Here is a 27,271-nt window from a genome sequence, read left to right on the forward strand (position 1 = left end):
AAGCTAACTGATCCCACAAATTCTACACTTAGCTCAACATTTCCGTTGGAAATACTGAAAGAATCTTTTAAAAAATGTTGTTATATTTCAGCCTTCATACTGTATGCTAAATTACATAAGCTAAATGATAAAACATTTTCCAGGAAAGGGGAATTTTAAAGTCTCACATACTAGGCTTCAAATCAAGTTCTAAAGCTATTATTATTACGTTTTTCTTCCATTTATTTTTAATTCTTCCCCTTTGGCTCTGTCTTACAGGTGTCCCTAGTTACAACCATCAGTAAAAACAAAACACATGTGTAGGCTATAAATCTGTATTTGTGCTAATTCATAGGAGGAAAATATCTTCAGTTCTTCCTTCCAATTTCCTTTCCTTTTACCACTTAGAAGCTCTCTATAGGGCTCTGAGCTTATGATTAGAGAAACCAAATTCTGTCCCACGTGATAGGTTAACAGGAAAGTTTCTGCAAGTCATTTCTCATTGCAACTAAAGAAGTCAAGGTGGAAATCCCCAGGTTAATTTAGAATATAAAAGGATTTAGGAAGGGAACCACTATTTGGTAGAAGAAGGGAGCTGCCAATTGAGGCTTTTTGGAGGAACTACGCAAAGTTCAGTCAATCAGACCTGTATCAAGTATTAGCTCTAACTTTTCGCATTGGGAAGTCCTAGCCTTGAATGTCAAATAGTTCATAAGCTTCCCAGGCACCAAAAGGGAGGCTCTCATAATTTTGTTCAAATATTCATATTATAAATGCGCCAGAGGCAATGCTAAAACCAAGGTAGAATCAGTTATTTGCTTGTAAAGTCTAATTTGAGTGTTTAATAGATCAGCTGTTTTAAATCACATCACGTTGAAATGTGATACACAAATTGTCAGCTTAGAGTGTTTTTCTTCCTTCTTCACTTTTATTTTGATAAAATAATAATTGAGTGTCTGACGTGGTCTTTAGTCTTGAAATAACAATGCCAACAGCTAGAAACAAGCATCAGGCTGTTGTGTGTTAGAATTCGATAAATCACTATTTTGTATTTGTATTTTATTTTCCAATCATTTTTTTTTCCTCCAGTGATAGAGGAATACAGTCTTTTGTGAGGGAAGAGTGATTTTACAAATACAAGTATGTATCTGAATAGTCATCTAAAAATTGGAGACATGAATTTATATAGTGCTCGCAGGGTGTCTTAGATTTGATTATGAAGTCATTCCATGAGTGGGTCTTGCCAAGGCTATCACAGAATCAATGGACTGAACTTATTAGGTCATCATCCCTTACTAACAGTATAGAGTTCTCAAAAGCTTTATTAGGTGCAATTGTAAGTGGCTCAGACAAGAGGTTTCAATCATTTCTTTTAGAGATGATTCCACAGCTTCAGAAATTTCATTGGCAAGAAATGATTCCTGATGCTTAGTTGGATGTGTCATTTTTCTCTTAGAACACTTGCAATCAATCCTGCCCCTTACCTCCTACCAACCACACAGTCTTTGCCTCTATTGTTCTTCTTATTATTTTTTTTGTCAGTTTCCACACTCTTTCACCCAGTAAATTTTGCCCACATGACTAATACCCACATAAGAAAAAAAGGAAAAACAAAAAAACCAAAAAAAAAAAAAAAAACAACAACTCAAAATTGGACCAGTTTGCATAAAGAGGGATTAGAATGAGTTGAAGTAAACCGTGGAAAGAGAATATTTAGTTTGGCTTAAATCACTGCTATAATCACTTAAACATGAACAATAACCCATTTGGAAAATATCAGAAACTGTTTTATATCACAGACATATCATTAGGCCCCCATAACATTCCAGGAACCTGCCCTTTTCAACCCCAGCCTACCCCCAGAGAGACTGTCTATTTCAATAATAGCATTCTCAAAAGAGATTTTTAACATTATTTTATTTTTTAACTCACAAAGATAAGACAGTATGGTCAGGATATTGTCTTGAGCTCCTTCTCTTTCTAGAATGGAGGCTTTAAGAAACTGTTGCAAGCCAATAGGGAGGCTCTCCACAGTGCGTAGGAAAAGCTCTTTGCAAGCCAGGAGCCCCACAGTGGGCCTTTTTTCAGCCTATAAACAATACAGCTATGAGTTTCAGTGGGTTAAGCATCAGGCTGGAAATTTGTAATAACATGAGTTCTGATTCCAGAGCTATAATTTACTGGCTTGTTGAGTGACAATGGGCACATAACTTCACTGACATGTCTTTTCTAAAGTTTAGTCTTGAAATGTGTATTACTTACATATTTGATCATAGAAAAATATATCATCCTAAGAAAAAAAGGACAAATCTATAAAGAAAAAAATTAATTTAAAACAAAAAGGCTAAGTAGATGCTCTCTAACCATAAAAAAAATGTAAGCTTTGATTAAATGCAGTAAGCCACTCATGTTACCTTAAAAAAAAAAAAAAAAAGAGAGAGAAGATTCTTAAGCTATAAAATATTTAAATGTATTGCTTAATTTAATATGTAAAAGTGTGCATTGCTGTAAAATTGATAAACAAATCAAGATATCAGAATGTAGTTCAGAAAAAAAGCAAAAAACTATATGGAATACAACTAAGTTTCACATCAAGATTCAATAGTTTCTTGCATTGATTCTTACAAAATGATGCTAAAATATTAGCTAAATTTTCTACATAGCAAATCTTTGCCTTTTTCAATGCTAAGATTATTTCCCTTCTGCCTACGATGTTAAATTAAAACATTAAATAGAGCCATTTTAGAAGATATGCAGTCTGTGATTTATATAGAATTTTTCTAAATTTCTAAATAACGGAGAAATCTACAAATCAGAATGAATAGATTTTATAATATCAAATTGAATTTGTAAATAGCAAAGCAACATATCAAAGTTTGATATAATACAAATAAAAATTAAGGAAAATGTTATAATTCATCTAATAGGCATGTGGTGTTATTTTTAATTTATAAGGAACTTGTTGGGTCCAATAGAAAAATGCCATTACCCAAAAAATATTGAGCAAAATACAGGAACAGGCGATTTACAAGTAAGAAATAGGGTTACCAATATATTATTAAAAATGTATTCTTAGAGATGCCCGGGTGGCTCAGTAGTTGAGTGTCTGCTTTCTGCTCAGGGCATGTTCCTGGTGTCCTGGGATCGAGTCCCACATCAGATTCCCTGAAAGGAAGCTGCTTCTCCTTCTCCCTATGTCTCTGCCTCTCTCATTTATGAATAAATAAATAGAATCTTTTTAAAAGAGTGTTCTTATGAACAATGCAGTAAGTCTAAATCAAATATACTTATTTTAGCCAAAAATTATCTTTCTCTGGGATAGGTCAGACAAGTAGTTCACAAGTTTTCATAAACCTCTGGGAAGGTAGAAATAGTTGGAAATATTTAAAATTTGTTATGAATAAATTTTTGTATCTTTTTTTGCATTATTTCCACTTCCAGAAATTTATCTTAAAAAAATATTGTCAAAACCTCAGAGATTCAAGCATCTAACTTGTTTATTGCAGGATTATTTATAATAAACCACTGGAAAACCAAATGCTCTTCTATAAACAGGGTGACTGGTTGAATTTAGGCTCATGCACAGTGTTCCATAATAGAATAGTATGAACACAACTGAAAATATGCTAAAATGGAAAAGAAACATTATGTAAAACAGTAAGATCAGAAAATAGCTTGATAAAATTTTGTTTACTCCATAATGTACTTTGTACTTAAACAGTTACATAGTTATATATGTCTACCTATGTTTTTTTAATCTATCTATATACCAAATAGATACATATCTACATCTATATGCTTATATATCATATATATCATGAAAAAATAAATCACAGTATCAGTAGTGGTTTTCCCAGGAGTAGGATTACTGTCTATGTTGTTTTTTTTTTTAATGCCTATAATTAGAATCCACTACTTTTATACTCAGAGAATAAAAACATGTTTTAGATGTGGTATTTAAGGAGTCTTTAAATTCATGGTCACATGATATCGAAGTGACTAGAAATAGAACATATACACACACAGACACAGAGTACACTTTTAGGTGATTGTAATTAATAAAATGTCTTCTCCTCACACAAGTGAAGTTTTGGTTTGTTTTGTTTCTTATCAACATCATGTTTTCCAGTTTAAACAAATGTATCCTTTTTAAGAAGAAGGAAGGAAAAATGTTAAATGGCCCTGGTTTGTAATAGCTAATTCATACTTGGATTCTTAGATGATTCTGGGGGAAAAAAATGTCTTCACGAATCTCAGAATAATACAATTAATTGATGGCCACCTCCCCATCAGTGGGGATGTTTAGTTAAGACACCTTCTAATTATTCTTGGAATCTGTGGTGGCCTTGAATGCAACATTCTTTAAGATCGCCACGTTTTTCTCTGAGGAGCAAAAGAAAAATAATGGAGAAGGAAAGAAAACGTAGTTGATTTCGAAGGGGTAAGTGATGAGAATTGAGTCAACACAGACAGATATGGAGGAAGAGAAATTTTTTGATCAACCTCAATTTATTATTTCTCCACCCAAGGAACAGAGTTTAAGCTAAACCATGTGTGAAAAGGCAACAGGGCCTCAAAGCAGCAGCAACTGCTTCACTTCAGATGACTGGTCTTTGCAAACTGTTCAACTTGGTTGCTGACCAAGAAAAAAGACTCTTTTTCTCCTACTCCCACACGACGTGCTGCACAAACACCCAATTCTATGACTTTATTGTTTCCTGCACAGTGACTTTTCATGCCTGCCTACCTTATTCACAATCTCGTGATTCCACCCCCAGGCCTCCTCCACTTCCTTCGTAGATGCCAATTCCTGCTCCACGGGTTCAGGGACAGACCTCACTCACCCTGCCTGGAGAGGACAGCCCCAGGACTCATCGCTGTGCTGCTGGTTGTATGTTCTTAACGTAGATTAAAGAACAATGAAATGATACCACTTTTTCAAGTCACAAGTTTAAAGTAAGCTCCGTAATCATTTAATGAGGCTGTGGATGCTCACAGAACTGGGCCGAGGCTATGCTATGGGAAAAGTCAGATTTGACTCTGTGGCCATTTAGCTTCATTTTCTAACAAGTCTATCACCTTTCTATAGCAATATCTGATGCTCTGTCATCACAGGGTCTCCTTAACCTGAGGTTAGATAATCCTGAGAATGTATTAGCTGATGCAATTTAATAATCTCTCTGGATATTTATTATATTTAAAGAAAGTCTTCTTGACACCAACATGAATTTAAGATGGAGAATAATAAAGTTAAAATGTTGGGATGGTAAGCCGTGCTTCCGGACAAGCTCACTGCTAATAACTTTGTTCAACTAATCATCGAGTGTTTATTTAAGACCTAATATACTCTTTTTCCTGCCCTGGTTTCCCAGAGAACACGGTCACCCCTGACTTTCTAGGGTTTTGTAAATTGAGTTTCTCCACCCACCTCAAAACAGAGAACTCAAATAAATTAATAAAATATTTTTTAAAAAAATTAAAAAAAATAGGTAACTCAGTGTAGGACTGTGACACATCTTAATATATGATGGATAACTGCAGGTTATATATATGCATGTGTGTGTGCTTGATTATATGCAGCTCTATATGTGTGTAAATGCATATGTAAATGAGGTGTACGTGTATATATACATAAAATGAGCAGAGACTTCATGGAGATCGTTGATTTTTTTTATTCCTCAATTACTTTGTTGAAGGGTTATTACATGATATATATAAACAATTACATTAAAATAAAAGTGGATGGTCTGAAAAATAGTCCATCAATGATTTCACGTGTGCTTTTGCAAAAGTACGCTGACCTCGACTTCTCTTTTCTATCTAGCACCTTTTTAAAAAGGTAGCAAAAGGCACAAAGCCATGAAAAGTCACTGGCACTGAGTGTATTTCATGAACTACACACAAGTCAAATTTAAGGTGACAATATTAAGGGAAATCATGCTTTCTTGTTTTGGGCTGACACTCCAGTATGCCTGGTCTGGCCTTGGGCCACGGAATGCGTTTCAGAGGAAGGTGACCTAGGGCAGGGCATAGCCTCCAGATATGATCGTGATCCTCTTTGAATGTATTGAGCAGGGAATATGCTCAGGAAGTGATTCTTTCTGTATCTAATCTCCTGCTTTGATATAGAGAAAAAGTGGAGCTGGAGGTTGTTAATCATGAAGTTTCTATCTAGGTCTGCTACTAACAAGCTATTTGACAAACACCTCAATTCCTTTGGTTTAAATCTTTCGTTTAAATTATTTTTATATACTCCTGAATCTGTCAGGGTCCCAAAATGAAACATATGCCATATTCAAAATTTGTTGTTTCCAGAAGGGTTTCTTTATAGACAAACTATTACAGAGGTTCAGTGTAGGGGAAGAAGGAAAGATTGTCCAGGCTACTGGGTAGTACCAGGCTTATGCTGACGGCAATTAAAGAAACCCATGAGGAAGGGTCCTGTATGTCAGCAACCAATCCTAGTGACTATTCTGAATACCAAGGATTTTCCCCTTCAATAAACGATTTTCTCTTAGTAGAATAACTGATTAAATCACTCCTGATGTCTCAAATCCATTTCAGAAAGTAGCTCTCTACCATTGAATGAGTGGAATCGGAACAGGATCACCACAGATATTCGGGTTAAATGAAGACAACAGGTAACTATTTGCATCCTTTATCCACTTGGAACATCTCCCACTGGGTCCTAAAATACACAGTATAACACTATGTTTTTTCCAATTTATTGTTTTAATCTCTTTTGATACCTTAGGCAAAAGAACTTTAGAGTAAGCTTTATCGTAAATCGAGGAACTGTGAGTTAATAAGCTACATGAATTTCATAATTTTAAAATTGTATTAATATTTCTTTGGCACACATATGAAGGGGTCATTCATATGTCATGTAGGATATTGAGACTAGATACGATCATTGTTGAATTTCTTTTGTTCAAGATGCTTAAAAGTGGGAAGGGATACAGTAACCTAATGGGTTATTCTCGCTTTTTTTAAAAAAGATGGGCATGTCTGACACTAATAATTGACTAAATTGTCTTAAATAAGCTTATAATATATTTTAAACACTTCCAGACTGATTTTAACAAGAAACCTTGTAGAACAACTGAAAATTCACTGGTGCTCACAAGCTTAATTTGCTTCCATTCTGCTGCCAATACTTTTCCAAAATTTTGGTGTTTAATCTTATCTGGGGTTTTTTGGCTTTCGGCTTCAAAAGAGCTGCAACACCAGTTTTTATGTGCAAAGCTTTTCAGGACACTTTAGTCACCAAGTCCTGACGGAAGCATAACATGTAAGGACACTGCCATCGGCTGCCTATACAGGGGAACCAAGGAACTAAATGATCTTTAAGATTCAGTCATCCCTGAAATTGCAGCACCCTCCTATTTTTTTTTTTTTTCCTCTGTTTGGCCATCTGTCCATTTTCTTCTTCTTCTTCTTCTTCTTCTTCTTCTTCTTCTTCTTCTTCTTCTTCTTCTTTCTTCTTTCTTCTTTTTCTTCTTCTTTCTTCTTTCTTCTTCTTCTTTTTTAATCCTTTACTACAATATAAACAGAATCCCCATATAGGGTGAAGATAGGAAAATGAGGACATTGAGTGACTGAAGGTCATGCTGTAGATGAGATATTGAGTTGAGGCTGTGTGATATATAAAAAAGACCACTTAATGCTTGCTTTCTTTACCCTAAGAAATGAAAAAGTAGCTCCCTAAACTGGGCATCTTCTAAATGAGTGCTCCTCAAACTTTGACAGGAATATAAATCCCTAAGGGGCCCCATCAAATGGCAGATTCTGACTTAGTGGGTCTGGGGGGAAGGCAATGCCTGGGGTTCTGCGTTTCCAACAAGCTTCCAGGTGAGCTTGCCAGTCCGAGGAGCAGACTTGAAGAGTAACATGGTTCTAAACTATTCTCCTCCTATCTTTATATCTAAATTTAAAGAGATCTTGGCTTTCTAAACGTGAATCATGTCTCCATATATTCTTCTAGTTCCTGATTTCTAAAAATAAAACTGGACCGAGAACTGGAAGGGGTATTTTAGATTCCCGAAAGTTAGATTAAATTAAGAGCACGAGAACTCTTTTACAAATGCAGTTCAAAAGGCCCTTAATCCCAGATCACTTTCCAAAGTGTCCCATCCCAAACCGGCATCGGCTCCTTTGTGGGATGATCTCTAGTGTTTGCGTCTCTTCTTTCCCTTACTGACTACCTCTTCTCTACAATCTGCCAAAATAGTGCACCCCCTCATTCTGGGTCTCTTCCCTGGCTTATGTATATCCCACAGAGGTGCCCTTTCACATATGTAGACACAATGGGTGAATTGTACATTAAGTAGGAAAGAATCTTTATCATTCACAGTAACAGGAAATCCCCGACTCAGGGCAATATGTATGTGATATCTGAATACACAATCGGACCCTTTGAATAGTATTACATTGTAGGAGCAACAAACACAGCAAAGAATCCCCAAAAGCTGTCTTTTTCCAAGTATTCACAATGCAAATGAGCCATGATGAAGGAGAAAATCTGGTTAAAATCACCCACTAACTGGATACGCATATCCACCTTTTATCTTCTCTTTCAATTTTCCAATTTAATGGCTGGCATCTGTTAGAAAAAGAAAATGTAATGGTCAATGCTGTGGAATTAAATCCGTACCCCCCCCCAAATTTATTAGAGGCTTTCCCCTCCACCCCCGCCCCCCCAATCTGATACACTGATTAAAATGCCTAACTTTGCTTTTAAACAGAGTCTGGGAATAAGACTTAGGAAAGATTATCTCTGAAGTCTCTACATTGCTCTCGGAATTTCTGGAGATCTGAAAATGATCTCTATTTTGGGGTTATTTACTAATGAAAACAGCATTGTAGTGCTTGTAGAAAATACTACCACCACCTACTGGCACACGTTGTACATAAGACTGAAAAAGCTAAATCGTTTGAATAGTACCAAATAGGAAGACGGAGAAAGGAAAGAATTATTGTCATTTTGCTTCAACTTTAATGTCAAACTTAGTCAAATAATTTTGTTACCTTTTTGATAGTATAACACTTACTTTTATTGTCTGAAAACGTAAACTAAAAGAAGGAGAAGGGCAAAACAAGGCATAAAATATTCAAAAAATGAGTTGTATCTATATTGTTAAAATGACAACTGCCTTTGCCTTCACCTGTTGCTAAGTTCATTTCTGTTTTATTGGAAATTTATTCTATAAAACTCAGAAGAAATAGGGAAGTTTGTGTCAATATGGTAATTTAAAAAGCCATTTATACACACAGCCATGCAAAATTCTTTACAATCTCCAAAAAATATTTGAAGCAGAATATAAAGATATATATACAAATCCCCTTACAATTTCAGCTGTGATTTTGATAAAGAAAAACAGCTAAAAGATTACATGTACACTAAGCTTTTTGAAATTTTTATTCTGTAGTTAACTCTCATTATCTTTTAGATTAGCATTAAATTATTTGCTCTTCTTTACAATTTCCTTTGGGAAAGAATTAAATCCTCATGTTATTTTTTCAGTGGTTATTTTGAACTTTATCCTCAGACAATCTAGTCTTCAGTACTACAAATTTCCTACCACTAAAGAAACTACTTCTTGCATAGAATCTATTTTCTTGTTCAATGGTTTAATATTTTGCATCAATGAGCTAGATTCATGAAAAGGATATGGGATTAAAAGCCTGGGTCTTCTTCCCAAAACTTTCCTGTGACACCCTTATTTTTTACAGTCACAGAAAGGATAACTTAACCACTGCAATGATATTTATGACACCTGTATGTATATACAGAGATAGAAGGATAAATTTAGATAGATAAATTAATGGTGATATATTTAAATATTGTCAATATATTAAAATAAACTTTTTTGGAGGCTAAACATGAATTTTAAAGAAAAGAGAAAAATTTAGTATTTAATTTCAAGTATATACTGAAAGTAGATGTTATTTTTGTTATTTTTTTCCATGGGTATGAAAATGTTTGTAGTCAATACCAGTAACCAGTAACTCTTTCTCTATCGTCTTATTTAAATTATAATCAGCTCCCTACCAGCTTAGTAATTATTCAGTGCCCTTTTGAAAAAAATGTTATTGTTCCCCATAATACTATTTACAGTACATCGATAATTAGGATTCATTGTGACATATTGAATTCCTGGCTTTGTTGGGTAGTTCCTTTGACAGCTGAATTTTTGCCTACTTGCTTACCGTTTCACTTTGTAATATCTGACACCACTTTCTCTCCATTTATTTAATGAAGAAAGAGTCATTGAATCCCCACAATGTGCCTGACATTGTGTTGGAACAGCTGATTCAGTGGTGGATGTGTGAGACAGACAAGCCCTTTGACCTGTTGGTACTTAAAATAGAGTGATGGAGAAATGCAATAAACAAGTAGAGCGACAAAGAAAATAAAAGGACACACACTGTAAGTGCAGTGGGATATAAGAGAGCAAGTAGGTAAGCATTTTAGAATGTGGCCAGGAAAATTGTCCTCAGCAGCATACTCACTGAGCTAAAAGACAGACGGACCCCAACCACGCCGAGTTTAATTTTATGTGGTTCTTGAAGATTATTTGTTTGAGGTTACTATACTAGCTATTAAAGGATATTAACATATGCATATCTCTCTTCTATTTTATGCAATATACTCATGATGAAACTACTATATTTCCCAAATTTATTTCAACAAGGGTTGAGTGAGTATTTTCAACAACAGCTGAGTTAGTATTTTCACACACACACAAATGAAAGATAGGAATGCCTGGGTGGCTCAGCAGTTTAGTGTCTGCCTTTGGCTCAGGATATGATCCCGGAGTCCCGGGATCAAGTCCCACTTCGGGCTCCCTGAATGGAGCCTACGTTTCCCTCTGCCTGTATTTCTGCCTCTCTCTCTCTCTCTCTCTCTCTCTCTGTATCTCTCATGAGTAAATAAATAAAATCTTTAAAAAAAGAAAGATAGTATTATAGCTGAATTGTATCCCCCTGCAATTCCTGTGTCGAAACCCTAACCCTGGTACTTTCAGAATGTGACTGTATTTGCAACTACTAAATAAATAAGTCCTAGATCTAGCAGCATAGCATAGGGATACAGGCAAACATTTTATTATAAACTTTAATGTTGCTAAGAAACTAGATATTAATTGTTCTTACCACACAAACAAATGATAATTATGTGACAGTGATAGAGGTATTAGCTAATGCTATGATGGTAATCATATTGCAATAATGTATCCAATCAACATACTGTGTACCTTAAACCTATACAATATTATGTGTCAATTATATCTCAATAAAATTTTTAAAAATTAAAAAATATAACACGACCATATTTGGAGAAGGGGCCTTTAAACAGATAATCAAGGCAAAATGAGGTGATACAGATAGGCCCTAATCCAATGTGATTGATGTCCTTATATGAAGAAGAGATCAGGACAGAGATACATAGAGGGAAGGCCATGCAAGAACACTGAAGAATGATGGTCATCTACAAGAAAAGGGAAAAAGCCCTAGAGGAAATCAGCTCTGCCACCACCATGATCTTGGACTTCTAGCCTCCAGAACTGTGATGAAAATTTCTGTTAAGTCCCCAGTCAGTGGTACTTTGCCAGGCAGCACCAGCAAACTGACAGATTGGATTGGCAAAGCATTGATGGTGGAATAAAAGGACTTAGTTTAAAAGGACAGTATGGCCTGTGTAGAAAGGACTGTGTGAAGAAAGTCAAGGAAGGAAAAAAAAAAAAAGTAATATATCAAAAGAATTGTGACCAGTTAGGTTGGGGTGCAAGTGTAAAGTGGATGGAAAGGAACAGGAGAGAAAAGGTTTGAAAACCAGATTGGCATTATATGAAAGACGATCTTGATTGCCAAGCAAAGAAAGTGGCTTTAACCTTTTTCTGAACATGAAGAAACCTATTATTTTCCATCAAATTAAATTTACAGGGTTCTCTGATATAAAAACAGATAAAAGTAGAGCTATTACGGAGGAAGGGGCTGCCAAGAGCTTTGCCTCTCTCAATTTCTCTTGTCATCATCACAGCATGTGTGAGGAACCTCGAAGATCAACACAATATTTTGAAAACCATTGGGATAAAGAGTTGATTTTTTTTTTTTTTTGAGGAGTTGAACTTTATTGGTGTATGAGTTTGAACCACTAAGGTAGGTCGCGATAGGTTGTAATATTGTATGCAATTTCTTATTTCCACCTCATCCTGTAGAGGGATCATATGCTTTCATCTACAACCAGGTGACTTGCCGCACCCCGTCAAAGGGAGGAGTACACATCCCTACCACAGCAGGTCCTGTCCAGAGTGAGGTCTGGTTTCCCTCTTCCTCAGTGCCCACAGAACTTCCTAGCGGATTTAAGCAGCTTTCCACACCCTTTTTATTTGAGCTTATTTGAGCTTATTTGAGGAGAATTTTTGCCTTGGACACAAAACAGTAAATGCTATTTTCTTTCTTTCTTTCTTTCTTTCTTTCTTTCTTTCTTTCTTTCTTTCTTCTTTTCTTTCTTTCTTTCTTTCTTTCTTTCTTTCTTTCTTCTTTCTTTCTTTCTTTCTTTCTTTCTTTCTTTCTTTCTTTCTTTCTTTCTCTTTCTTCTTTCTTTCTTCTTTCTTCTTTCTTTCTTCTTTCTTTCTTTCTTCTTTCTTTCTTCTTTCTTTCTTTCTTTCTTTCTTTCTTTCTTTCTTTCTTTCTTTCTTTCCTTCATTCTTTTTTTTTTCCCAAGCAAATGTAGCAATGGACCAGAGTAGAGTGCTGACATTAAAAATGAAAAAGGGTAAAGGGGTGGCTTTGGAGACAGAATCAGTATGTAGAATTGGTTGTGTCTATGGGATGATGAAAGGTCAAAGTTAAAGTTTTCTCTGTGCTTCCATATCTGGTGGCTCTGCTATAGGAGAGCAGCTAGGAAAGAGATGCAGAAGGTAATGTTAGTTTGGGGACATCCTGAATGTGAGAGACCGGGACATTTTGTTGAAAGTGTCTACTAATCATTTGCAAAGGAAGGACATCTATGCCAAAAAAGTGAATAATCAGAATGTATTTGCCACAGTCTGTTTGGTACTACATGAAACACAAAAATAGAACCAGAAAACTTACTTCTTTGAATGTTTCACTTTATATAGGTTTGATGGTCTTTGCAAAAGCTGTCTTATTCCTTTACCTGAACTGAGTGATTATTATTGTATTCTTATGATTTTATGAGAAGGGCTGACTGATGGTTGAAAAGCACATTGAACATCCCCGAAACTAATAATACACTATATATGAACCAAGTTAAATTAAAATAAAAAATTTAAAAGAAAAGAAGAGAAAAGCACATTGAACTATTTTAGGAAAATGAAGAAAAAAACTCTGGACTTCCTAAAATTTTTTGATGATTCCTTGTTTTAACTCATAATCTTCAAAAAGTGACATGGCCAAAGGAAACATTTATAAATTAATTTTTATAACTTCTCAGTGTTCAAAATTGGATTCATAGCAACCTCTGAAGATTCAGTATGACCAGAGGAATACCCTAAAAGTCAGTTAAGGAATTAAGGCAGAGTTTAAGAGAGATAGAGCTGATGCCGTAATAAAGTTAAGGTACAGGAGAGTCAGTGAAAAGCTATACATTTCTTAGAATTAGGCCATAAATATGGCTCTGGGCCTTTTGGCATCCAATGCAGAAAGGAAAATGCAATTAGTGTTGGTTGGGTAAAACAACTCTATCCCCCAAGCAAAGAGAAATGTCCCCCATGACTACTAAATAGAGATGACTATGTGATATATAGCAGATAGCAAATATGGCTTCAAGTTTTATATCTTTTAAAGATTCCCTCCAAATAAGTGGACAGGGTATCAACAAATGTGTGCCTACCAATTGATCTAATGTTGCCAGGTACACAACTTCCCAAAGGGCAAGCTTAAAACCCAAATAAATTTTAAAACATTGAAATCATTTTCTTACATTCTCCAGAAATGCTTCCATATATTGTTGCTCTAAGATTCCTTTTGATAATCAGTGAATTTGATCTTTCTCCCTGTAAAGTTTAGGGGCGGCACCGTGCTTTGTGTTGATCAGTACACAGTCATTCTGGAGGGGGGGGGGCGGATTAGAGGATCCTATGCTTTCAGGCCATTCCACTCTGTTTGCCAAAGGATGAATAGTTTACTGATTTTTTTTTTTCATACTAAATAATGTGGAAAGGATGGGTGATGGGTGTCTTACATTTTTATTCTATGAAGCAACCCTGAGAATTTTACCCTGGAGAACGGTTCAAGCATTGATGGCCCACAAGATCAGACAGTCTAAATCAAGTCCTTAGAGAATGTCTGACTTGGAACAATGCAACTTCCTGTTACATTCTCAACCAGATGTAAGATGGAAACCTGGAATTTTGAAGTGAGTGAAATGCTTTTTGGGTTTACTAACAGATGTTGAGACATGTCAACTAAAAATAATGACTCAGGCTTTGGAATAGTTAATCTGCAGCCCTTTTGCTGGCCATAATTAGATAGTAGGGTTGGTTGATGTGGCAATTTAAGAAATATATTCATTTGTTAAAATGGTTCTGAGCTAAAATCGTTTCAGATGGTCCCCCCTTTAAGCATTCTACACAGAGGCCTATCACAGCTTTGTCTTCATAATAATCATTAAATTCAGTTCAAATACTAGTCATGGGAATTGTTATTTGACATTTATTTATTTTGCAATTTATCTCAAACTGATTTTACTAGGGGAAAAATGCACTGAGGAAGTCGATCTGCTGCTTCAGCACTTATTTGTTTACAGAAAATTTAAGTGTAGGTGACCCTGTTCTGGTCGGAAACTTTACGATTAGAGCTCTTTCTGCCTCAGTGAAGAGTACATGTACTTTTCGTTTTTCTTTCAGCAATCACCAGACTTTTAAGAGAAACAAATAAAGGCAATAAACATCTATTAAAGGGCCAGACAGGGGATATACTGGAATTTTTAAAATATCTAATAATTTTAAAATGGAAACTGATTCCTATGAGATAACCTGCCATTTGATGTGCTAGCATGGCGCATTTTTTTTTTTCCAAATGAAATGAACACAATTTGGAAAATTTTAGGTAGAGATCAAGTACACATAGTCTAATGGCAATCCTTACGTCTATCATAAATATAAATGGGTTGATTTTGTATATATTCAAAATAATAAGAGTGGTCTTGGATATGCTTTTTTAAAAAAATGGAATTCTAACATTGTATGTAGACTATACTTCAAAAAAAAAAAAAAAGCAGACCTCTACAGGTTTGTATATGTGCATTTATGTATTCTCTTAAAAAAAAAAAAAAAACACAAGATTTCCTCACTATTTTAGTAGTGTCTTCTCCATAATCGTGTTGTCCTCTATGGCCATTTTCTACACAATTCCATTTTACTGTATTTCAATCTTTCTGGGACCAAAGTTAGAGTATTGGAAAGTACCTTAAGAAGGATGCAACTATTACAGATTTCCTTCCTTATGAGACAAAAATCATATCTATCACATTCTTTTGTTCAATTTCCAGAGGATTCTTTAGAAAAAGACCTTTTTGTACATAAATATAAATTTATTATTTTATAACTTTGTTTTATTTACATTTAATGATATTAACTTTTCCATAGTGATTTCTGAAGCAATGATTTTGGTCCATCTTCAAAAACAAACTGAAACAAAATCATAAAATAAATAGAGGCACACTGATGACCTATGAAGTCATTAGAGTGTAAGCACGCACATTACAGAAATATATATTCAAAAGGGGTTAACTAATAAAGAGAAAGTTATTAAAATAATTTAAATGTAATCAATGCACTTGAACCATAGAAACGGCTGCATGTAACAATATCAAATTTTCTTTTTTTTTCTAGCTTTTTACTTTTTCACCAGTTTGCTCACGGTTAAGAAGGCATGAATACCTAGTTGGTATGAAGGTACAAGATTAGAACAGGTCTTAAACTGAAGTGGATTGGCCAAATCTGGTTTAGAAAAATGTTTTGTTTGACTCGCACAGGCTTATATTATTTTAAATGTGAACATGATGCCAACATTTAACAATGAAGGTATTTTGTGTTATACAAAAATCCATAACTCTGACGGCCATCTGCTAGAACTGCTTACTGCCCACCCATCTGAGCGGGGCACCTCTTCCCAGGTTGCCAGAGTCCCATTTTGCTTCGTTCCCCACACTTGCCTGCTCCCACAAGATCTCTGCCTCCCAGGATAGCCTACCATCCAAGCAATAGTGACTTCTCCCAGCAAAACATAGAATCATAATATTTTCTTCTTGGCAACCTTCCCACCCACTCCCAAACAACAATAGTATAAGGTGGAAAGTAAAACAAGCAAGAGTGTAAAATAATCCATCCAGTGGGATAAACTAGCCACAGTCCCTCCCACCCGCTCAGAGCACATCTTTCTGCTTGATAGTTCTGCTCAAAATGACAACCAATGAAAAGACCAACTATCTTCATGTCTTTCTTAACCTCGGTTTACATGAGATCCGGTGATGGCATCTCGGTTTGTGCAAACCTGCAGGCTGAGCTACAGATGGTGCCATTTAGCAATGGCCAAATTGCCAGTTACGACCCTCTGAAAAATGCAGGGTTTATCATAGAAACTCTGACAGTCGCCGGGATATCATGTCTCTTTTGGGCATTGTTTTAACAAATGCATTTGAAAGAAAAATGTTCTCGGTTAACTACAGTTCCCAGAATACCTTGTAGAACATTCTGTCTCTATTGATCATAAACTGGCAGAGCCACGATGCCTCCTCTGACAGAACTCAGGGGAAAGTGGGAAAGTGCATTATACCATGTGACAAAGTTTAAATTATGAAAACACTAGTGTGCAGTTTCATTGGTATTTGCATTCTCCTAGCACAAGATAGATCTGAAATCTATTTTTATCCAAAGGATCTTATTAAACTCAGATTGTTACTGTATGTAGTTGTTTCAAGCAGCAGTGCCCGATAGTACTTTTTATAAACAACAGAGAATAAATCCAAACAAGCTAAAAAATGTTTATTGCAAAATACTGTAGTTCAAGAAAAATTACATCTGCATGGACTGCATATTTTGGATGCAATTTATGGTGCAGTTTCTCTTCATTAACCACATCTCAGAGAATTTTCAAAGCATCAGCTTGCATAGTATTAACATGTACTTAAAATAACAATATAGGAAGCCTCAGGATTAAAATAAAAGGTTAAGCATAAAATCTAAGGTGCTTTCAGTGTGTCTGTATACATACAATTCCTTAGAAATTCAGCTTTTTAATTAAAGTGAACTAGACCTTACCTAGTCCAGCTAGATTAATAAGTATCTCATTCTACTATAACTATTCTCCGTAATAAAAGCAGATGGAATCCATTTTGCAAGAAAAAATATAGTATTAACCATCACTGCTTCTTTTATATAGCTAAACATGTATAATTATTCTACAGCGTTTTTCATGCAAAGGAACAGTGACGAAAAGGCAATTACAGCATTTGAACTCAATGGGAATTTTTCTTCAATTATTCTACATTATAGATGTGTATTTTGTGAGGTGTTAGATTGTTTTTGTTTATTTTTTCGCACTTATATACAGTCTCGATTATTTTAGAGCTTGAGATTCTTCTAGAAAAAGCTTATCAATTGCATTTACAAACACATACAGTGTTTGCAACCATTGAAAAGCTAAATGTGAAAACAATTAGTAAATGAGTTTCAGAAAATTTCAAAATTACTATCCAAGTGTCCTGTCTTATCATTCATACTCAGATCCTCGAGGGTACTTTTTTGGAAGTTAGTAAAGAGGATGGATTCTAATCTATTACCTATAAATGCATAATTTCTGTATGGAGTAAATGAAAGGCCATGGCTCTTGCCATTCAGAACTGGGTTTGAATCCGACTCATAATTCCTCAGTTCTGCAATGCTGAGCAGTCAATTAATTTGTCTCATCTTCAGTTTTCTTATTTGAAAAAAAGGTATAAGGATGTCCACTTGGCAAAACTGGGCGAAGCACATATCACAGTGCCTGGCACATGGTAGACACTTTTAAAAGGTAGGTAGAAATTATTATTATTATTTTAACTCCAAATCTAAAGTATTACCTAACAGCAGTGCAAGTAGCCTGAATTTGGATAAGATGCTATTTTAAAATAAGAATTAAGAAGGACGGGGCACCTGAGTGGCTCAGTCGGTTAAGCGTCCTACTCTTGATTTCCATTCAGGTCATGATCTCAGAGTCTCTAGGTAGAGCAACCTTGTGCTTCACGCTCAGTCGGGAGTCTGCAGAAGATTCTCTCTCTCCCTCTCCTTCTGCCTCTTTCTGTCTCTAAAATAAAAATAAATAAATAAATAAATAAATAAATAAATAAATAAATAAATATAAGAATTAAGATCAAGATTTTCTATTTGGACTGTTACCACTGCTATTTCCAAACCTCCTGGGTTGCCACATCCCAGGACTCTCTCTTACTAAGCCCCTGGCTGCATCGCAGGTGACCTAACCCTGCCCTGCATGGCCTGTGTGCCCTTTCAGATCCCCACGCTCCCCTTGTTAGGTGTGCTTCCCAGGTTCATCACTGCAGTGGAGTCCTACTTACCCTTCACTGATACCTTCTTTGATGCCACAAGGTGGAAAAAAATCACTCAGCTTCTCACTTTCTGGGGCGTCGACGTCTTCCTGGTGCATCTGTTGATATTTGCTCCCTCTACTATCAGCCATTTGAGAGGCACCCACTGTGTTTCCTGAGCACTGATATGTTACTGGCAAGTTGCTCCAGAGAAGCAGCCCGATTTGGGGAAAATACACCATGAAAAAAGAAAAGAGAGTTTTATTAACCAAATGGAAGTTAAGAAAAACAATGTCAAAAGCAAGTTACGTGGTCCGAAACCAACATTTATGGGGCAAGACGTGCTGTTTGTGTTCATCTTCCCAACGCCTGGTTTTCCCATCAGGAAGCCCCCCTGCACGCTGCTGGTCGTCCTGCCAGGGCCCATGGCATGTGGTGCTGCAGCAGCAGCCTGCAGCTAGGGCTCTACTTCCTCTCCTGTGCGTGGAGTGGAGGCCTCCTGCGATCTTCCCCAACCCTGCACAGCCCCGGGTAATTCAGGCACAGCAAGGATGCAATTCTGGCCATCTAGACAATGCTTAAAAATAATACGACTGACAGTTAAATGTCGGTGGAGATGTGAAAACAGCATTTGATATTCACTATTTTTTTTTCCCATTTATTGCTGACGTACAAACAAACATTGAGTCTCAACAGTTCCAAAACGTTAACCGATGTTGCTTGCTATTTTCTTGCCAATACCTATTCAACCAATGCCATTTGGCCTTGCCACTCCACTGACACGCGGGCTAAAAATACTGCAGAAAATCAGTCACCATGTGCTCGCTGGAGATTTTGGTGACTGGATTTTATGTTGGGTGGTGGGAGATAAAGCTATAAATCAGGAGGTTTTTAAAGCGGCTAAACCCTCTGCGATGCTTCTAGAATTTCCAAGTGAAAAACAAACTCCAAGGGAATTTGAAATGTAAGAGTCTGTGAGTCTTTGTGAATATTAAGAATGTTATACCACATTTGTGTATTTCTTTGCAAAAAAAAAAAGAATCATTTAAAAATAAATTAATACAGAAGAGTCTTGTAATCGAACTCAGATAAATGCAAAGACTTAATTCTTCATTTTTTTTCTGTGTTTTATTCTGTGACTTATTCACAAACCAAACCAGAGAAATCTCATTGATCTACTCTTTCAAATAAGATAATCTGATATATTTCCCAATGCATTTTTATTTGATCAGTTCTGTGTAACAGGAACCCAAGCGTTCTTCACTCTTTTTGCTCTCCTACTTCACAGAGCCCTCAGGGCTGCAAAATGGCATTGTTCCCCCTCCGTGGAATTATAAATAACCACACAACTCACTTTTTAGCCTTGCAGCATGTGCCATAATAAGGACGCAGAAACCAAAAATCCCCACTTGTTTTATTTGCTAGCTGACGCTCCAATCTTTGAGGCTCCTGACTACCCCCCAAAATTCTAGCTCTGAAGTTAAAATCAGGCCACCCCCGGGGAAAACCACAGCAACTTCATTTTAAAAATATATTTGATTTTCTTTCCCTCATCTTCCAGCCTTCCTTTCTTTCCCCTTTTTCTTCCCCTTACACTGCTGCGTGCTTTAATTTTGCTTTCAGTTGGTAGTTTAAAAACTTTAGCTTCTAATAACTGGAAAAAATGGTTATTTAAAGATAACTGCAACTTGCTTAACATGCCAGGCTATCATATGCTCAGTGCTTTGAAGCTGCAAATTAATGACGAGCAGGAACAGTGACTATCTTTCAGAGGAAACTGACCTCTTTCTAATGGCACATCGCTAATGTCATCTGTCTACTGCATCTCATTATGTGAATTTCATGGAGTTTTTTTTAAAAAAAAAGTATCTTAAGGCTGTGCACAAATAAAAAGGACCTTCTAGTATTAAGCACTTTGAAAATTTTTGATCTCTCAAAATACCTTCCTTAGATACTGCTTCCCCCCTTTGTGCATGGCACGCTGCTTATGTCATCTATTCTCTGTGACTAATTATGTTAATTTTGTGCCATAAAAGTAACTGAAGGCTGTTAAGAAATAAAAGCTTTTGAGTGGCCTTATTTCATAAACACCCCTTTTGAACAAGGCACATTTAGTCATATTTGCAGTAACAGAAAGAGTCTTGTGCTAAAAATACAACAAAGGCTCTTGAATATGGCCATTTATTCCCACTTTATTAGGTAATTTATGAAAAAGTATGAAGGGAAGCCTTTTTGTTACTATAATTTGCATAAAGCTGGTGCCCCATTAATGAGATAACTTCCTGCCTTTTGTGTATCACCAGCTGGAAATAGAAATGGAGGAACTTTTCTGTAGCCCAATTACTTAACCTGCTGAGTTCAGAGCTGGAAAGTAAACAGGATTCCTATCTGCCAAAGAACTTTATTTTGGTTCCTCTAACCTGATTTTAACTAGACTTGCTGTGGTCCTCACTCTGTAGTACACGCAAGGATCGAATTATTATGTCATACACCTGAAACGAATATAATGCTACGTACCAATTTTACCTCGATAAAAAATTATCATAATATTTGGAAGAAAGATGAGCACCAAATGCAAAAGCTAACTAAGTATCAGCGAGGCTATACGCTAGAACAAATGTCTACTTCTGGAAAACAGTATTTATTTAACAATCCTATTTTCCCCTTTTGAGCAGAATCGTGGTAGACCTTCGCTTCCATTGGGTCAAGTGAGTGACATCTGATCATGCTTTGGAACATATGGAACTATACATAAGACAAAAAGAAAAAACAAAACAAAACTGGGAGCTAATTTTAGTTTTTGAGGGGACTGGATGGTGGCAATGGATTGTTTTACAATTAGAAAATGCAGTCTTTCAGCGAAAGATATTAATAATATCCCATAATCATAATGATCATTCACTGCTACTGAAAGATATCTTGGTAACATAGTCACTAACCACTTATTAAGGTCCAAACTATGCTATGAAAAGTACATATTTTTGCAACGAGGGGTAAAAATTCTACACATGCAGTAAAAGCATGGAGGAATAAAACAGGTCAAAAGAAAGAGGTTATTTTTGAAGTTATAACTTGCATGTATATATGTGCATACTCATCCATACAATATCAGAAAAAGCTTTGTTGAACCCTACACACATAAGAGTCCGTGGAAAGGAAAGTTCTGCTCATCAATATATGACTATGTGATTTAACCTAACCTTTGAAAAATATAGTTTAGTGAAATTAAGCTGTTATGGTTTTTCTCATCTTCCTAATGCCAGCTATATAAACGTAGCACCAGATGACACATTGCTAAACGTTGCTCGGTGATACCTCCACATGGAAAATAAAATGAGAGTAAGAACAGAAGGGACAAAAGCCATCACCTTTACTTGGATTTAACAGATAAACTAGAAAAGTGAATGGTTAGCCCGATGGTATCATCATCTTTTAAAATAGGGTCTTGATCATTTCTGAATTACAGTAAGAAATTATCTTATAATTAGGGCAGGATTTCTGTTTTTCTATGCGCCTCTTATACTACCTCGGGTAAGCCACATTTACTGAAATAGTAGTAGCTGCAAAGGCCAAGATAACTCTGGAAAGCTATCAAATGTTTTGACAATTATCACCATGGCAATGTGGTTGAAGTTTAACTTGTAAGGTGAAGCATGATCATGCCGTCATTCTACTTACATTCTGTAAGCTTATTCTCTGGACAATCTTCTTGACAGTTGGATCCAAAGCCCGGTTCCCCGTGTGTGGGATGTCTTCTCTTTAGGAAGTTCCTACTGTCTTGCATCCTAAGCAGGAGTCTATTAGGCATTTTCATTCAGCCCATCAATTACACCAGGGCAGATTCCCCAGACATGATAATACATGGGGCAGTTTTTTCCTGGCACATCTACCTTCTCGGGCACCAAAGAACACAATGCGAGAGAACCTCTTCTAGGGAAGTAACTTTCTTGTCTGTAATTCACTGCTGGGGAATTCTTTGCACTGGGATTTGCAGTCTAAATTGTTTGATTTAAGGGAGTTATAAACAGGCAGGGAAAATAAGTGCTATTTATCCAATCGATGCAGCTTATCTTTTTTTCTTTTTAATATATACATAAACTTATGGTAAAGAGCATAGATAAAAGGCCATCAGGAACACCCGGAAATTCCAAACAGTAGTCTAAGAAGTCATCAAAAATGGGTTGGTCTAAATAGGCACTTCTTAATCCACTTTCCTCTCATTATCACCTGGGAGAGAAATGGATCCCACGGATTGTCATGGTTTCTCATCTGTTTGTAACTGGAATGGTGACAAAATCTATAATTTAAATTTTCATGAGGGTTACTCATTTGAACCCCTGGAACATAGAGGAAGAAAATAGTGTAATGAGTAATCCTTTCAGGAAAACAAAAAGAAAGAAAGAAAAGAAAGAAAGAAGAAAGAAAGAAAGAAGAAAAGAAAGAAAGAAAGAAGAAAGAAAGAAAGAAAGAAAGAAAGAAAGAAAGAAGAAAGAAGAAGAAGAAAGAAAGAAAAAGAAAGAAAGAAAGAAAGAAAGAAAGGAAAGAAAGAAAGAAAGAAAGAAAGAAAGAAAGAAAGAAAGAAAGAAAGAAAGAAAGAGAAAATCATTTCAGACAGGCTCGAGCAACCTAGTTAAACTCAGGGGAGAAAGTAGCCAAAATGATAAAACAAAACACCGAACTGTAATATTTTTGTTGTAACATGTTTTGAACCTCAAGATTTCGCCTCCTAGCTACTCTACTAAAGATTCCATATTCTGACTCTGCCCTTCCATGTTTGATTCAAACTTTTCCAACGTGGACCTGAAAATCAGTTGATCTTTCAACTGGTAAACGAAGGATTTCAGCAAGGCCAATACAGTGAGTACTGAGCTTTAGAATATTAATTAAGCCATAACTTGGGACTATGTGTGCTTTTCCTCAACCTAATCGTTTAACCCTCATCTTAGAGGGGGGAAGAACTCAGGCACGTATCAAGATAGCTCTTTCTCCCCTTGGCACTTGCCTAAAATTCATAGACCCCGTCACCAGACAGCTCAAGAAAAGAAATCAACATGCAGCCCAAAGTCAACCCACCGTTAGAGCTACGGAAGGGAAGGGCAACGAGGAAGCTAAGGCGGAAAGTTGGAATCAACGAATATTCTCTACACTCCTACCGGTGACTCTAAGGCTTTTTTTTTTTTTTTTTGGTTCCCTCCTCTGTTCTTTCTTCCCCCTCCTTGTCTGTTACAAGTTATGATGTGTGGATGAAGGCTTTTTCCCATGCAGTAATGACTGTATACTGAGATTTCAAGGGGCTGTTCATGACAATCCCATTTTCTGTGTAATTTCATGGTTGTCTTCTTGAATGAAGATATTGGCTGCTCTGAAGCAGGGGGTCAGCCGCTCCTGCTCCCTTTCAGTATTGTTCCGGAGTATGTTTCCTTTCAGCTGATGAAAAGTAATTCATCATTTACACCCCTGATTTCTGCCAGCATTTTTTGAACAACTTTTCTTTCCCTGTGGTACCTTCGGCCCATGAAAGAGATAAATAGGTTCAATACAACATGAGGCCCCAGATCCTGGGAGCAGGTTAGGCCTCTGAGGCCCCGAGCTGCCCCTTTCTCATGATAGAGTTTGTCACCTTTCTACCTCTAGAAGTCAAATCCTGTCGACTCAGCCATCTTTCAGGCTCTCTGAAGTGGCTTTGGCACCCACTGGGGCATGTGAGCTTAAAATTGATTTTTTTTAAGATCTGTCAAGTTCCCTTAAGGGACGGAGTTGACAGCCAGCAGGCCTCAACTATCACAAAGCATTCAATGTGTAAAAGACACCTAAGGAACTTCCTTTGAGGGGCCAAAGGGCTTCAGACTTTGTGACACATCGAGAGGGTGCTGTTGCTAAGAAACTGGCTTTCGGCAATAGGCTTTTTCCTGCAACTCTGTGACTTTGGGAAGTACGTTAAGCTACCTCTCTTCCTATGGCAAAAGACAGCACCAGCTATTACAAAAGCGAGCAAGAAACAAACAAACAAACATGTTAAGTGGAATCATTAGGGAACTTCAGATTCCCAGAGCCTAGCCCGTACATACATAGTCAACTCTAGGATTTTACACTGGCTTTCAGAAAAATAGAGCACCGTGCGATTGGAACCTAATCAAATAATATCCGGTAGTTGTCTTTAAAGCAAAGGATATCAACTTCTGAGGAATTTGGACATTATAGAAAATAATGCAAAAATAGGTTGCTTTTTCTCAACCTAAACCGGGATGGGCCTAAGACCTCAGAAATAGCGTGATGCTAGAGTTTATCTCCCATTTCTTGAAAAATCATGCCAGAGTGAGCACCACCAGCCAGCTGTTCTGACTTGGGTGTAGCAGATCAAGAGGCTGTTTAATTCAGCCTCTGTTTTAGCCATTTCTCCCTATTTCATATGTTCCCCTAGAAGTCCAAGTGATAGGAGCATGGTTTTGCTATATTGTTTTAAAGGTTAATAATATTCTAATACTAATAATAATTTCTAATATCGCTTTTGAACAGCTTCAACCTGGCAAGTGAATTTTTTTGTTGTTGTTGTTCTAAATGATGATGAAAACCACTTCTCCTCTTAGCCACAGCTTAACCACTTTCTCTAGCCAAACCATTTGTACAGAGCAAGCACAGCATCCTTTGGAAGATTAGTGACTCCTCAAAAGAAGTCAGGAGACAGGTTTTCAAATTCAATTCCAACCTGTGTGGTTTGAAGGCCGTGAAACTTTCAACAACGACATAAATACTGCATGTGTCTCTCTCCCTCTCTCTCTCTAGAGGCTAGATTTCACCGACTGGGTACGTGAAAGGCCGATTGTATAAGCAGGTGTAGGTCTGAGTTGAAAGGATTTGATGGCATTAATCTCCCTTTAAGAGGTCTCGTGCTCATGGGCTGTTGTCAAGCATAACTGGGTTGTTCTGTGACTATAACTGCAGCTATTCGTCCCTTGTCATAGAAAAGTGCTCGAGCTTTTCAGGGGATTTCTACGTGACTTTTCCAAAGACAGGTGCAGTGTTCTCTGTGTAGAGAGCAAAACTGTAAGGGGAGAAGAGTTTGGGCTTTTGTGTCAGACGTACCTTGGCTTTGAATTTCAGCTTGTGTGAGCTGGGTTGCCTCAGTCAATTCATGAAACCTCTCTGAGACACAGCTGCCTTGTGCATGAGATGAAGACAACCATATCTGAGGATTAAATGAGGTTCTGCATGAAAAATATCCAGCATCGTCATTGGAATGGAAGCGCAATAAATGGTGATCATTATTACTCTGATTGGCCAAATACATTCCACGATTTCATGGTCTTTGGCACTGAAACTCAAGACACCATAAATATGAAGAACTATGGACTTTAAAACGCAATTTTCCTCCCAAATCCAAACACTGAACACGTTAAGCTGTAACCTAGAAGGATTACTACCTAGGGCTAAGTCAAGATGTGGCTATGATGATTTCAAACAGATAAACTGTTCAAAATATAAAAGGAAATACTGAGATATTTTCTGAACCAAAGTTACTAACAAAAGTTCTTGTACAAAAAAGGAACAGGTAAGAATATATATCGATACCACCCCTTTTGCGTTTATTATGGATTTAATTAGCTTTGCCATTACTGACTGGCCGGGTCCTACAATGTGAATTGATTGTTCTTAGTGGGCACATGTGGTACTTCTGCATGTTGGTCCGTCTGAGTCATTTGGTCACCTCTCTGTTTCCTGTTCAAATTAGGCAAATGGGGCATCTTTATTTTCTGAAAAGTTATCCGGGTGATCCCAAAGTCCAGTCTGGACTGAACATCACTGCTTTAGATATAAAAATTTAATAGTTTATCGTTTTCCCACAAAATGTGCTACTTGTCAGTAGCCAAAACTAATTTTGCATAAATCTCATTGCAAATCATGCAGTCACTGAGTGGCTGGAGTCAAAATAGTTGAAATTTAAAAGAAAAGGAAAGGGAGTCCTCCGTGTGTTGAAACCAACTGCATTGTGATCCCACTGTGTCCTCTTGACAATTGGCGACACAGACAGCAATCTCACCCAACAAATTGTGTGATTATACAACTACCCAGGTGTTACGGAAAGTCCCCAAGGGATAGGGATGGGGCTTTGGACCTCTTTTTCCCAGTGTCCACTGGGGCTTGACATTATAGAGTTCTTTTTCTAGGAAGTCTCCCTACCCACAATTGTAAATTAGTTACGCTTGTACTGTGTCTGCCTAGTGTTCTCCAGTCTCCCCCATTACAGCAAGGGAGAGACTGAATGAAGGCACTGGACACAATGAAGTGAGTTCCCCATTGACTTGTAGGCCAGAGGAGAAAATATCATGTCTGGTGAGATCACTCCTGTTTTCCCAGCGCCCACCTCGGTGTTTGCTGATCGCAGGCACTGCTGAGCGTGTGAGAAATAAATGAGCTATTCCCATCAAGACTTTTCCAAAACCAACAGCACCTCCCCATACTAAAGGCTTATGATGGCTAGAGTCTGTGCCCATGAATTGAACTATTCCGCTATGTAACTTTTTCATATTCCTGTGAGAGAAGCTGGAGAAAATACCATGGTCAACAAACTCTGAGCTCACCAGAAAGAAAAAAAAAAAAAAAGATAGATTTGTCTCTCCTGGAAAGAGAATCCTTTGGAATTTATCTGATAAGGTAGAAATGAGGTAAAGCAGGCTCATCCTATTTCCGTATGGGAATAAGTTCACCAGCAGACTGGAAAGAAATAAGTAGCTTGTCTAT

General features: G+C 36.8%; 1 long non-coding RNA gene across 1 annotated transcript; it reads right to left on the bottom strand.

Moving 5' to 3' along the window:
- Positions 1-8,314: 8,314 nt before the first annotated feature.
- LOC112649949 (uncharacterized) lies at positions 8,315-22,605 on the bottom strand. The gene is made up of 3 exons (XR_003129820.3): positions 18,563-22,605; positions 18,141-18,291; positions 8,315-8,581 (listed from the first exon to the last, which is right to left on the bottom strand). It is a non-coding gene; the product is annotated as an uncharacterized LOC112649949 (long non-coding RNA).
- Between the last annotated feature and the right edge of the window lie 4,666 nt (positions 22,606-27,271).

This window comes from Canis lupus, chromosome 19 (assembly GCF_003254725.2).
Source record: "Canis lupus dingo isolate Sandy chromosome 19, ASM325472v2, whole genome shotgun sequence".
Classification (NCBI taxonomy): domain Eukaryota; kingdom Metazoa; phylum Chordata; class Mammalia; order Carnivora; family Canidae; genus Canis; species Canis lupus.